Source organism: Cnephaeus nilssonii, assembly GCF_951640355.1.
Source record: "Cnephaeus nilssonii genome assembly, chromosome: 5".
NCBI classification, from domain to species: Eukaryota; Metazoa; Chordata; class Mammalia; order Chiroptera; family Vespertilionidae; genus Cnephaeus; species Cnephaeus nilssonii.
The window spans coordinates 87,416,835-87,430,511 of record NC_137076.1 but is presented as its reverse complement, the minus strand read 5'-3'; positions in this window follow the sequence as shown (position 1 = coordinate 87,430,511).

Genomic DNA, 13,677 nt, shown 5'->3' with positions numbered 1-13,677 from the left:
CAGCGCACTTGCAAAGACAAGGGTAGAGGAAAACACTGCACTGTGTCATTGCAGGACTACATCCTATCTGCAAATTGCTCTGCTGAGATAGTTTTAAAAGTGTTTAAAAATTCCATTTAAGAAATGTGGGTGACTAGCCCCCTTGAAATCCTGTGGAAGCTGTTTTTCATGACCCACAGAGGGGGAAGCGGTGACTGGATCTGGTCTTCATAAGCAGGTTTAATTATACATATACTGTATAGTAACCAAAGGTGATTCATTTAAACTTGTGTGGCCTGCCTGACTCCTGGCTCCTTGTGTCTAACCCACATAAACAACAAGGGAATTACAACATTGTGGAAAGCCCTGTAACATTTTCTCAGCTCCCAGGTTTATTACTTCCCTATTTAACATTGTTAATGCTCTGAAACCCAATATGGCCTTTATCTTTTTCTTATTTATTTTTCCATTATTTCAAGATGTTTTTATACCGTTTGTGTGTGTGTATGTGTGTGTGTGTGTGTGTGTGTGTGTGTGTGTGTGTTTCGTAAGGGGGGTGGTTTCAGAATGAGGAGAAAAACAGATCACCAGGGGTGGGGAAACCTGGATTCGGGTCTTGAATTTGACATTCAATTGCAGTGTGACCTTGTGTAAGTTGCTTGACCTCTGTACCCCTCAGATCTCTGGTCTCTAATATAAAAAGTATAATCACCTGTGGGTTCCTTTTCAGCAAAGTGATTTCCAAATCCTATGAGCAGGAAGAGAGATTTATATCTGGGAGACGAAATCATTTGCTCCTATGGCCCAATTTTGTTCTCTTCTTTTTACAGGTGACTAAACTAGGAAACAGAAAAGTGATTTTCTCCCAGTCACACGGGTGGTTAGCACCCTGCCTCTCATGCCCCAAGGACTTACTGCACTAACGGAGGGTTCTCTCCTGCACAGTGACCTTCACGCTTCCATGCACATGTGCGTGTGAGTATGCATGCGTTTAACACTGTGCACGCCACCTGGATAGCCATTTGCCAACCTTTTTCTAAATTGATTTACTTCCTTTACTCACATAAATTAATTCTATAAAAGAAAATCTTACATTGCTTTCCATAGTAGGATTTATAAACAAAAACGAATGCAGTGAAAACAAAACAATCCACTAAACTCAAACTAGAAGCTGTTGCCAAGATAAGTGCCCAGCTAGGCTCGGTCGGGTATTATGTGAAAATAAGAAGATTGGCAAGTGGCAGGGAGCGTGGAAGACAGACCACTCTTATCCTCCTGGAGCCGCCAGAGAAACGGAGAAAGCAGTGCCAAGGGCTGCCCTCCCCCCCAGGAGAGTCAGTGCTGCTCAGTGCCAAGCCCGAGCATGGGCATGCGCGTCCCACCTCAGGGAGAGGGAAGGGGCAGGTTAGGTAAAATGAATGTGATTCAGGAGGAGGAGCACTGTGTTGGGAGCCAGTCACGGAGTGTGTGGGACTCAGGGAGGGAATTTAACTCGGGCACGGGAGTGAGGGCATCATGGAGGGCTTCCTGGAAAAAGTGACATCTAAGCCGAATCCTGAGAAAGAGATCTGTCATTCTGACTGCAGGCCAGGGGGTGGAGAGGGCCTGGCATTTTCTGAGAAGAGCCGCAAGTTCAGCAAAGCTGGAGCCAAGGAGGTAGGGAGCGGACGTGAGAGGAGAGGTTGGAGGGGGTGCTGGAGACAGACCATGAGGGGTTCAGCCTTCACCCTGAGGGTGAGGGGGAGCCACAGAAAGGTTATAAGCAGGAGAGAGAGTGGTCAGATTTGTGCTTTGGAAAGATGAGCATGAGAATGGGCTACAGAGCAGCAGGAGGGAAGGTGGGAGACTCCTGAGGATCTGGCTATGGCAACCCCAGTCAGTTATTTCGGACCGCAGGGGACTGGAGGATGGAGGCTGCTGGCATCCTGGCTCTGAGAACATGCAGTTGGTTCGCATTCCTCTAAGGGGTGTAGTCTCCCCAGAGAAGCAGAGACAGGTGGCTGCGTAGGGCTGGGAAGGCTCTGCCCAGCTGGGACGTGGGATGGGGCAGAGGTGGGACCAAGGATAACATGTGGCTGAGAACCAGTCATGGGGCTGCTCAGCTTAGTTTCCCAGGGGAGACTGTGGGGGCTGGTAGGAGGGAAGGACGCTGTGCTAAAAATTATTTTCAAGGTCGGAACGCCAGCTCCCACTTCTAGTGCTGCCTTGGCTCATTGCTGAGGGCATTGAGGTAGCTCAAGGGGTGAGTCCCCTCCAAGTGAGCCTCCATACGGGATAGGAGAGGATGGCTGAGGTCACACGGGCAATGACAATCAGGGCCTTTGCTAACCTATGGTGTCCCATCTCTGTGCGAAATCAAGAGTAGCCCCAGTAGGGGGCAGTAATGTCTCTCCTAAACCGTAGATCATTACTAAAGAAAGTACAGTATTTAATAGCTCTGCATCAGCCTACAGCAGCAGCTTTCAGACCTTTTTTTTTTCTCTTTCCTTACTGTGACACAGCAAGAAATGCTTTTACATTGGATCCTCCTATGCATATCACCACGTAGTCCCTGCAACATGAAATGGACTTTGCTATATTCTATTCTGTTCTCTTCTATCCTGCCTTTCTCTGACTTGTCTTCTATCCTGTAATTTTTTTTACATTCTACTCTAATTTAAAAATGTCCAGCTACTGACCGTCTAAATTGATTTCTAGATTCCTAAGCTGCAGTTTGAAAAGCACGGACCCGGAGGGAGGCCTCTCAGAAAGCACAGGAAGGCTGCGGCCTTTGTTCCTTCTTGTCATTTGACAGACAACTTTGCTGAGACCAGAGAACACGTACAGATCAAAATTAAAATAACGATTTATGCTGTTGAATGAATATTATGCACCAGGCCCTGCTGCAGAATCTTTCCGAGGACTCTCCCATGTAATCCATTTTGAGGAATACCATTGTTTTTCTCTCCACTGAAGTTTAGAGGATGGAAGTGGCTTAAGTCCACAGTTAGTAAGTGGTCGAGGTGAGAGTTGAACTTACATTTTCCTGATGCCGGAACTAGAGCTCTAACCCATTACATTATACGTGTCAGGAGACAGATGCTATCACCAGTGTGATCACAATAGAAGCAAGATTAAAACTTGTTTCCTCAGCCTGGAATATTGGGCTGAAATCAACACTGTGGTTCCGGTGGGTCAAAAAAAAAATGAATTCCTCCAGAGGGATTGGAGAGACCTGATTTTTCTAGGTCTTAAGAAAAATATGGAGCTTATTGGGTGTCTTAGTCTAGAAAAGATGAGTAACCATTTTTTCACGACTGGAAAATGAAGGACGAACAGAAAGTTTATATAGTGGCATAGTGGTGATGGGTCAAAAACAAATTATAAATTAGATTTTGAAGATTCCAGGTGAGGAGTAGGGTGAGTGAAGGGAATTTGCAAGAGACCCAGAGCGAATAGCAGAAGGCAGTGACACCTGAACAGTGAGGCAGCAGGTGGAGCCCCGTGGGTCTCACTCGTCATGGTAATGTGGCTTGAATGACAGCGACAGGAAGGAGGTCACAGGTGTGAGAGAATCACCTACTTTTGATATCATGAGAAAGCTGGCAGGGACACCATCGCCCTCCAAAGGTGTGTGTAAAACAAACAGCCTGTAGAAGCCCGTGCTCATGTCAGGGTGCCTTAAAAATCCTCACGCATAAGTAGTGTAAGAAACAGTCTGCTCCTTATAGGATTCAGGAATGCTTATCTATTCTCTTACTCTTCCATTTTATTTTTATTTGAAATTCCACCTTTTTACCACCACTGATGAAAAGGATTTTTGCGATAGGTACTCTCTTCCATTTCTGATTCTAACCTTTTAGATCTTGAGTATGATATTTAAACACGATGTACATGACTTTCAACCACGTCACCTTTCTTGCAAGGGCCAAATATTGTGTGAGACGGTGATATTTTTGTTCTCGATCTTGTTTGTAAATTGAGAACGTTGGATGTTTGTTCATCTGGGGATAGATTGGACACCTGCTTCGTAGGGATGCTCAGAGGCACGCCCCGGCTCCTCTGTGCGCGGTACCAGACAGCGGCGACAGCAGCCGCATCGGCTTTCCCCCGGGGGAGCGGCGCGGGCCAGGCTGAAATAACAGCTGCTTGGTAATCCTGGTGACCAAACAGCTACTTATTCATGAAGCAAAACAAAACAGACTTTTGTCTGGCCCAGAACATGTAGCTTTGGGACTCTAGTGGGTGGAGGAAGGACAGCCAAGCAGAGGGATGAGTTGGAGGATTTGTATCTTCAGTTGTTTGAAAGTCCTAGGGGGTTATCGAGACAGATATTCTGACCCTCTTCCAAGTCCAGTGATATTCTCTTCTTCCCTTCCCTTCCCTTCCCTTCCCTTCCCTTCCCTTCCCTTCCCTTCCCTTCCCTTCCCTTCCCTTCCCTTCCCTTCCGTTCCCTGTTATATAAAAATCTGTCTGTCTGTCTTTCTCCTTGTGTTCTTAGATCAGGGTCTTCTGTTTGCACAGAGATCCCTATACGTTTCTTCTAGGGCACTTATCACAGTTCATAGCTGTACTATCTGTGATTTTTAAAAGATGACCCCTGCACCCCACCGAGATCAGAGGCCTCATAAGAGCAGGGACCTTGTCTGGGTCACTCACCACTGCATTTCCAGAGTCGAGCCCAGTGTCTGACACATAGCAGAATCTCAACAAAGATTTGCTTAATACAAAAATGAATGCAACTTGGGAGTCAGCTCGTGACCCCTTTTATCACTCATGAGAGGGAGAAAGTATTAAAACCATACTCCACCTGCTTTTTGCTCATGAGTGACTAGAAAATTGGGTGATATTCCCACTCATAGCAGCTGCTCAGTAAAAGTCTATTAAGAATAATAAGCTTCATTTTCATTTGTTCAGATTGAGTTGCTGTAGATGCGCTGGCCTCTTTCTAATTTCCACAGAGGGAGCAGTTCTGAGCAGTTAGGACATGGTATTTCCCTGAGCACTGCCCGCCACTAGGCGCCATGCTAATAATCCACCTGCAGCAATGGCGAGACCCTCCAGACGACCCTGCACAGAGGTGTTACTCTCCCACTTCTCAGATGAAGGACTCAAGGCTCCAAGTGGTTAACACACTTGCAGAGACTCAAAACCAGCTCTTTCCCTGCCGGTGTGGCTCAGTGGCTGAGCACCAACCTATGAACCAGGAGGTCATGGTTTGATTCCTGGTCAGGGCTCGATCCCCAGTGTGGGGTGTGCAGGAGGCAGCCAATCAATGAATCTCCCTCATCATTGATGTTTCTACCTCTCTCCTTCTCACTTCCTCTCTGGAATCAATAAAAATATATTTAAAAACACACATACAATAAGAAACAGTTCTCTCTGATCTGGAAATCAGTGCTTGATTTAGGGTATAAATTATACGGGGATAAAATAATGAAATAAATAAATATGCCCCCTGCAGGACAACAGCATGACCGGAAATAGAGAGGGACCCCATGAGGGTGGGATCCCGCAGGATGCATGGCCTCCAGGAGGCACTGGGTCTTTCTTTCCAGTTCTAACACGAGCTGTCGTTCCAGCGCTCTGGGATGACCCGGCCGGGCCTTCACAGCATCCCCAAGTTCTCTCTCCAAACCATGTGGCCAATCCCTAAGGAAAATAAAAAAGGACCTTTCTTCCTGTTGTTTGACTTCAAACTGGGGTCAAAGGCCGTAGGCTGGTGTGAAAATAAATAAAGGCCCTGAGCACACAAAGGCCGTTCTGAAGCCGGCCCTCCCTGTAAACACGGGCCTTCCTTTCCTCGGCCTGGAGCTTCCAGCCCCTTCCCCGGGCCCACCGTGACCTCACTTGGCCCAAGGTCCTGGTGGCTGCGGCAGGGCCTGGTGGTCTTGTGGGAAGAGATGAGGGGCTTCTGAGGGGAGTTGGAGGGAAGTGGCGAAGTCTTTAGATTCTCTGGGAAAGAAAACGTGTGCATGTATATGCCCCCTGTTGGACAACTTGCGTATATGCATACTCAAGTTTATAAATTTTCCTTTCCTAACGGGTGTGCAGCACACAATTCACAAATAACCATAAAATAGAAATGCTTTTATTGTAAATTTCATATAGGCAATTGATTCTAAGACAATGGACTCATTGATTTATGTGGAACTCTTGTGTGTAGAGTAGCAAGCATAGTTTTGACACGAATATTGGCCGGTATTTTCATTAGCAAGTACCTGAAAGTGAAACAACAAAGAAGTTAGGAAATTACTCATTTGTCAATGCTATGAGTGATTTTTTTTTTCTGTATCCAAAAGCACATCCTGTTTGATGTGCTCATCACAATGTAACAGCTACAGACTTGACACAGTTTTAAGTAGAATCAGCTTATTAACATCACTTTCTTAAGTGTGTACAATTAACAAAGCCACAAATTAAGCCTTGATTTATATTTTTTTCTGTTTTACTCAATCCCTTCACCCCCACATCCAGCTACCCAACCCCTCCTCCCCGCCACTGATAGCTGTCAGTCTGCTCTCTATCTATGCGTCTGTCCCTATTTTGCATTTTAGTTCATTTTGTTCATTAGACTCCACAGATGAGTGAAATCATATGATACTTGTCTTTCTCTGACTGTACTTGAAATCAGAATAATTTTGAAAAACATACTTACAAGAGCTATAAACCCATAGTCACTGATATGTGTTTGGATCCAAGTTTATAAAACTATTTTATAATATATTTTTTAAAACTCAACTTCATTGTTTTACTTCCAGTGCAAACTTTTGCAAATCCAATAGGAAAAAATATCCTAACTTCATAATTTAATTTTAAGGCATTTAAAATGAAACCAGCTTTTCGAAAACCTTTGCTAAGAAAGGGCAAGTCTTGTATAAGTGAGTGTAAATGGCTTGCGAGAGCAGCTTGGGGTCATAGAAACCTGTCAAGGTATCTGGGGCAGTTTGTAGTTTTTAATTTTTAATTTAATTTAATTTATTTTTTTTTCAGAGAGGAAGGGAGAGGGAGAGAGAGATAGAAACATCAAAGCTAAAAGAGAATCATTGGCTGGTCGCCTCCTGCACGCCCCACACTGAGGATAGAGCCTGCAGCCCGGGTGTGTGCCCTGACTGGGAATCAAACCGTGACTGCCTGGTTCATATGTTGACACTCAACCACTGAGCCACGCTGGCCGGGCTGTAGTTTTTAACTGTGCATAATAAGTCACTCCAAAACTTCGGAACAACACTGTATTCTCTCTCTCGGTCTGGTGGGTTGACTGGGCTCATCTGGGCAGTTCTCTCTTGGGGTCTGTCATGTGGGCACAGTCAGATAGTAGCTGGGGCTGGAGCAATCCAGATACTTGTCTGGGCCAGGCCTCCACGATGGCGCCCTCGTGGGGCTGGCGGCTGATGCTGACTGCTCGCGGGGAGCTCAGCTGGGGCCGTGGTCAACTGGAGTGCCAAGATGTGGCTTCTTCTCTATGTGGCTGGAGCCTCTTACAGCATGGTGGCAGGGGTCCAGGAGTGAGCATTCAAGAAACAGCATTCCAGGAGATTAAAGTGGAAGCTGCAAGCCCTCCTGTGACCTTGCCTTAGAAGTCACTCAGTGTCACTCGCTGCATTCTGTTGGCTACACAGGTGTAGCATGCAGGTGTGAGAGAGGGCCACTCAGTGGTGTGGATACTGGGATATATGATTCATTGGGGGTCATCTTTGAAGACCAGATGCCAAATGGGCTTTGGGAGACCAGATACTCCCATCGAGGGTAGAATTTTTGAAAGTTATTTTCATTTCCATGGAAAAGGGAGAAAGATACTTTGTTACACTTGTTATAAAATCCAGTTGGTTTTCTTGAACCTCCCACCATGCAACTCCTAGCATGCCCAGGTTTATTACCCGGTGGGGCTGGAAGAAATCAGCTTCATCTCTAAGATGCAGGAAGGATACTAGGCCAGTCAGCTCTGTCCCCTAGAAGGCATGCACGACTGGGCCCCGGCCAGAGGCAGGTGCAGCAAGAGGTTCAGGACTCTGTGGGCATTGGGGAGTGGCAGAGGTGGAGACGGCTCACCTTTGGGTGCACCCAGTGTAAAAACTGGCTCTAGACCACAGAGTGGAGAGTTTAGATGAGAAAACCCATGATCTAAAGAACTGCTCAGTTTGGGGATGAGGTCTGGAGTGGGAACGTGATTGGCGAGCTTCACACACAGTGTGGGAGTGACCAGACCTTCATTCATCTAAGTCTTTATCTCACAATTCTCCCCAGATCACTCCTCCTCCATCCCTGTAAGGCCCCCCTTAGTTTCTGCAGTGGTTCATGGCATCCAGTTACTTCAGTGCTCCTAGAGGGAGGCTCTGAGAAAAGTGCCAAAAAGTAGCTGGAGACCATGGATGTCACAGGCCTGTACTGGGACAGGGCTGAGGGCTCGGGCCCAGTCTCATCTCTCCCTGAATAAGCCATAGGAGGGTTTCAACTTAGGCAAATAACCCACGTTATTTATGCACTGGCAAATCATGATGAGATTCCTTCTATGAGCCTAGCACTGCCCCATGCTCTAGGAATACACCAACGAACAACACTCCCAAGTCCCTGACCTTCAGGAATTCATAATCCAGGAGAATAGTCCTGGACATTCCCAATGATGGCAGGTGGAACCAATCTTGGTTGAGAACAAAGATGGTTGGCAATTATGAATTGTTTTCCTCCATGCAGATGAGTTAAACTAATTAAGATTTAATTTCAATTAAATTCAGAAGCATTTGCTTTACATGTTTCTTCTAAAAAGTGAGACTAATAAAATGATTATGGAATGGATCTAAAACCAAGAATTTCTAATTAGAGAATTAAGCATAATGAATTCCCATGAAAGAGATTAGTTACTGAGTTAATCCTTAATTTTCCAAAAATCATTTCATAAACAATAGCTCCTTGGCATGGAACTGGAGTCTTTGAAAACCCTGCCTCTCCTCAGAATTCTTGATATGACCTCATCTTAGTGCATTGTTAAATAATCTCAACCCTTTGGGTGTAACTGATTTAGCAAGTTAACACTTGGTACTGTTTAGACAACGGGTGCCTTAGAGGAGCAAGACGGAGCAGGACCAGGCGATTACGGCATGGGAATGGGATTCAGGCCCCTCTTGTCTGGTTCCCTGAGCCATTCTTGCCCTCCGATTTGGCCCATGAAACCTGCAAGTCACCCAAACAAATGGCTTAAAAACTTGTCAAAGAAGATACCTGTCATTAAGTCAAACCTGTTGTCAGCATAAATCATTTGACTAAAGCCCATTTTCCTAACCATCATTTGGTAATCATTTATTGAGGACTTCTATGTACCAGGCATTATGTGGTAATATGGCTAATAGAGGCCCACACCCTGGCAGAGCTTAGCTTCCAGTGGGGCACACACACACACACACACACACACACACACAATGCATGAAGTGAGAGTTAGGAAAGTAAGAAAGTAGGACGGACATGTGATGGGGAGTGATTGGGGGCTACTTTCAGTTGTCTGATTATTCCATTATGGTGGGGACTGGCCTAAAGTTTGGTTGTGTCTGATCACTATCCAAACCAGCCGTTAGAAGGAGCTTGTATAGGCTAATGAGCGCACCGGGCACAGGGTCAGCAGTTCTGAATTCTCTAACTGGCTGTGCAACTAGTAACTTTGTGTGGCCTTGGCCATTCAGGGCCTCGTTCCTATCATCAAGAGCTAGGACTTGGTGGAAGGTCACGGAGTTTCTTTTAGGTCTAACATTTAAGAATCACACGGCCCATGCTGTTAGGTTTTAAGAACACCTGGTCTTAATAAGGTTGCCTGTTTAATCTCATAGTCATGTCTGTGTTCTTATTAATACCTAATGTTTCATTGCTTTATGATCTCAGAGCTCTTTCTGATACATTGTTCTCTTCATCCTCACAAAACCTTGTAGAGATGAAGAAACTGAGGGTTAAAGCAGCTAAGCAGCATACCCAGTTTCACATGGGATGATTGATGAGGGTTGGATCAAAACACTGCTACTCAAATAAAAAGAATTCCTTCCTTTTTTTTTAAATCCTCACCCAAGGATATTTTTTTATTGATTTAGAGAGAGTGAAAGAGAGCGGGAAAAACAGAGAGAAATATCAATGTGAGAGAAATACATCAATTGGTTGCCTCCTGCATGAGCCCCGACCAGGAAGGAGCCTGCAACTGACGTACGTGTCCTTGACCAGAATCGAACCTGGGACCCTTCAGTCTCTAGGCCAATGCTCTATCCACTGAGCAAAACTGGCTAGGGCAAGAGTTCCTTCCTTTTTAAGGCTGAATACTATTCCATTGTGCGTTTATACATATATAGCCTCACATTGTTGTCCATTCATTTGTCGGCAGACACTTAGGTTGCTTCTAGATCTTGGCTATTGTGAATAATGCCACAAAGAATATTCTACCGTTTCCAGCAACATGGGAGGACATTATACTAAATGAAATAAGCCAGACACAGAAAGACAAATACTGCATGATGTCACTTACATGTGGAACCTAAGAAACGTTGACCTTTTAAAAGCAGAGAGAACAGTGGTTGCCAGGGACTGGGGAAATGGGGAATGAGGAAATGTTGATCAAAGGGTTTCAGATATGAAGGATGTACAAGTTTTGGAGACCCAGTGCACAGCATGGTGACTATGATTAACAATACTGTATTGCATACTTGAAATTTGCTAAGAGAATAAATCTTAATTTTTTTACTGTTTGTAAATCATACCTTCATAACATGACTGCCTCAAAAGTATTAATATATATTTGTGTCTTTCAATTTTAAAATTTTTTTAGTGAATAACTTTCTGTCAGAAAAACATCCCATTTTTCCCCCTCTATCCTCACCTGAGGATATGTTGTTGTTTTTTAATTGATTTTAGAGAGAGAGGAAGAGAGATAGAGAGAGAAACATTGATGTGAGAGAGAAACATTGATCGGTTGCCTCCAGTATACGCCCCAAGTTGGGATCGAACCTGCAACCTAGGTATGTGCCCTGACCAGGAATTAAACCCGAAACCTTTTGGTGTACGGGAGGATGTTCCAACCACCTGAGTCACCTGCTCAGGGCAAAACACATTCCTCCTTCTTATGCACCGTCTACTTTCTGAAGATGCAAATGAGGTCAAAATTAATGGTTCCATCAAGAATTGTCATTAACCAGATCAGCTTGTCCAAGTCTAGGAACCATGAAAAATAGTTTAGAAATAATCAACGAGTAACCTTTCATGGCTTAGTCCTTAGGACTCACTTCCTCTTCTCTGTTTTGTAAACTTTTAAAATGCTGCCTCCATAACCCCTCATGCTTTCAGCATCAGCACTCCTTTTGACCATATAAGGATTGCAAACTGAGGTCAGAGAGGTGAGTGGAACACGGAGGGTGCAGGATCCCACAGGAAGTAGACACTTCCCTAGGAGTGTAAGTCATTTGAGGGCAGGTACCAGGAATACGGTTACTGACGGCACTGGGTTCTTTGAGGGCAGGGAGACCCACTAAACCTCTAAGTAAATGTGGATATTTACCTTTTGGGGTCACAGGCTGACAAATTCCTCCCCACACCCCAACCTGAAAGACCAAGCAAAATCCGAAGCACTGCCCCGTCCAGATGAGGCAGAGGACTGAGTCAGGGGTTTCTTCTTAGTCAAAGGGATGCACCAATTACGCACCTTTTCTCTTCCCCGAATACCTTCCTCGTGCGTCATGAGCCCAGATAAGGGCCCAGGATTCTTCCCATTAGAGTGCTTCAGGCAGTCACTACCTGCCCACCGGCATTGGCATGTGTGTGCAGGTCCTTGGGGCTGCGAAAATGAGAAGGCGAAATCTAAACTGGCTTAATAATAACTATTAAAAAAAAAGAAGAAGAATGTGTTAACCTCTTCCCCTCTTCCCTCTCTCCCTCCCACCCCTCTGAGATCTGTCAGTCTGTTCCATGCCTCCAAGCCTCTGAACCTATTTTGTTTGTCAGATTATTATGTTCATTAGATTCCACTTATAAGTGAGATCACAGAGATTAACCGAAGACCTCATACACATATATGCATAAGCAGTGGGCACAGACACTAGTGTGGTGAAGGCCTGGGGTGGGACAGGGGCTGGGAGGAAGTGGGTAAAGGCGGGGGGGGGGGGGGATTAGGAGACATCTACCAACAGTCAAATAAAATAAAGACCGTAAAACAGTCTGAATAATAAAATGGGGGGGAAAGATTTATCTGTGTTTCACATTTAACAACAACAAAGAAGAATGCGTCGGTTCATGTGACTTAGAAACCCAGCCGGTTCCAAGAGCAGGTTGCCTGTCCCTCGAAGCTGTCGCCACCTCCTGCCTCTGCTTCCCTCCTTCCTGAGCTCTGCACAGTTTCAGCGTGGTGACTGGCAGCTCAGCTCTCAGTCCTCCGCCCCCGGGTCTGATGGTGACCACACAGGGAACAGCTCGTTTCCCAGTGCTTTGCCCGAAAGCGCTGGGCCTGATGACCGTCCCCGCAGGGTGGACTCCACTGCTGGGCCAGCCCGGGTCCCTGGGCCCAGGGCTGCAGCAGGGGGACTGCGGACAGCAGGGAACTCCCAGCGAGGGAAGGAGTGCTGTTACTGGAAGGGGAGTGTTCACATCAGTGCGATGAAACCAGTGTTCCTGACCTCATCTAAAGCCGGATTACTCAGAGCAACTTAGCTCCCAGGTGTGTGTAAGTGGGGGTGAAGGGAGCTACATTTGGTTTCTTGTGACATCCAGCTGGGTAAACTGAGTTCAGGGATTTAGCCCCTGCATCTGAGAGACAAGGTGGGAGCTTCTCAAAAAGGTAAGTGGCAATTTTTAAAAAAGGAAACTAATGAAAAAATTAAAGCAAAATACAGAACTCACAATGCCCTAATAGGACATACAGCATGTAGTTTCATTCAAATTAAGTGCAGCCTCGAATCCAAATGTCAGAGGAGTAAGGGACCTTTAAAAAGTCCCCTACTTTGCCCTCATTATGCTATTGATGGGGCACAGAGGGGCGGGAACAACTTCCCCAAGTTAACCTCAGTTCACCCTTAACGTGAACGTCAGAGCTGGTCCGGCCCAACATCTAGTCCTGTATTCAGATAGACACGAGGCTTTTGCGGCTCCAACCTTCTAAAATGATCTCTTGCATGGCCTATATGTTAAAACAGCTCATTTTTATTTAAAATATTTTTTTTAGCAATTTATATGACCAGATAATCTCTTCTCACAGTTCCCAAATGAAAAATTAAATAGGAAGTGACATAACAAGCCTTCCTCTCTCCCTGCCCCCCCTCCTATTCTAGGCATGCCTTTTATTAGTTTCTTGTTCATTCTCCAAGGAATATTTTGTGCATATACAACCAACTCAATGACATGCCCACTCCCCACTAAGACAATTGTAGCATTCAATGCACTCTGTTTTGCATTTTGTGGTTTTCACGGGAGTCCTTACCTTGGAAAGCTTTCCATATGAGTATCTAATGAGCATCTTCACTCTCTTTACAGCAATTTCGATGGTTTCCAATACTTTGCTATTAAAAACAACACTGCAACAACTGCCTTTATACATACGTCATTTCATGTGCTTGCGATTATATGTCTAAGATAAATTCCACAAAAATGCAATAGCAGAATCCCGAGGGAATGCACCTTCAATGGTTCAATAGATGCCGCTGACTTCAAGGAGACTCTCACCATACCTGAGAGGACTCTGTCCTAAGGTCCGAGCCACTCAGC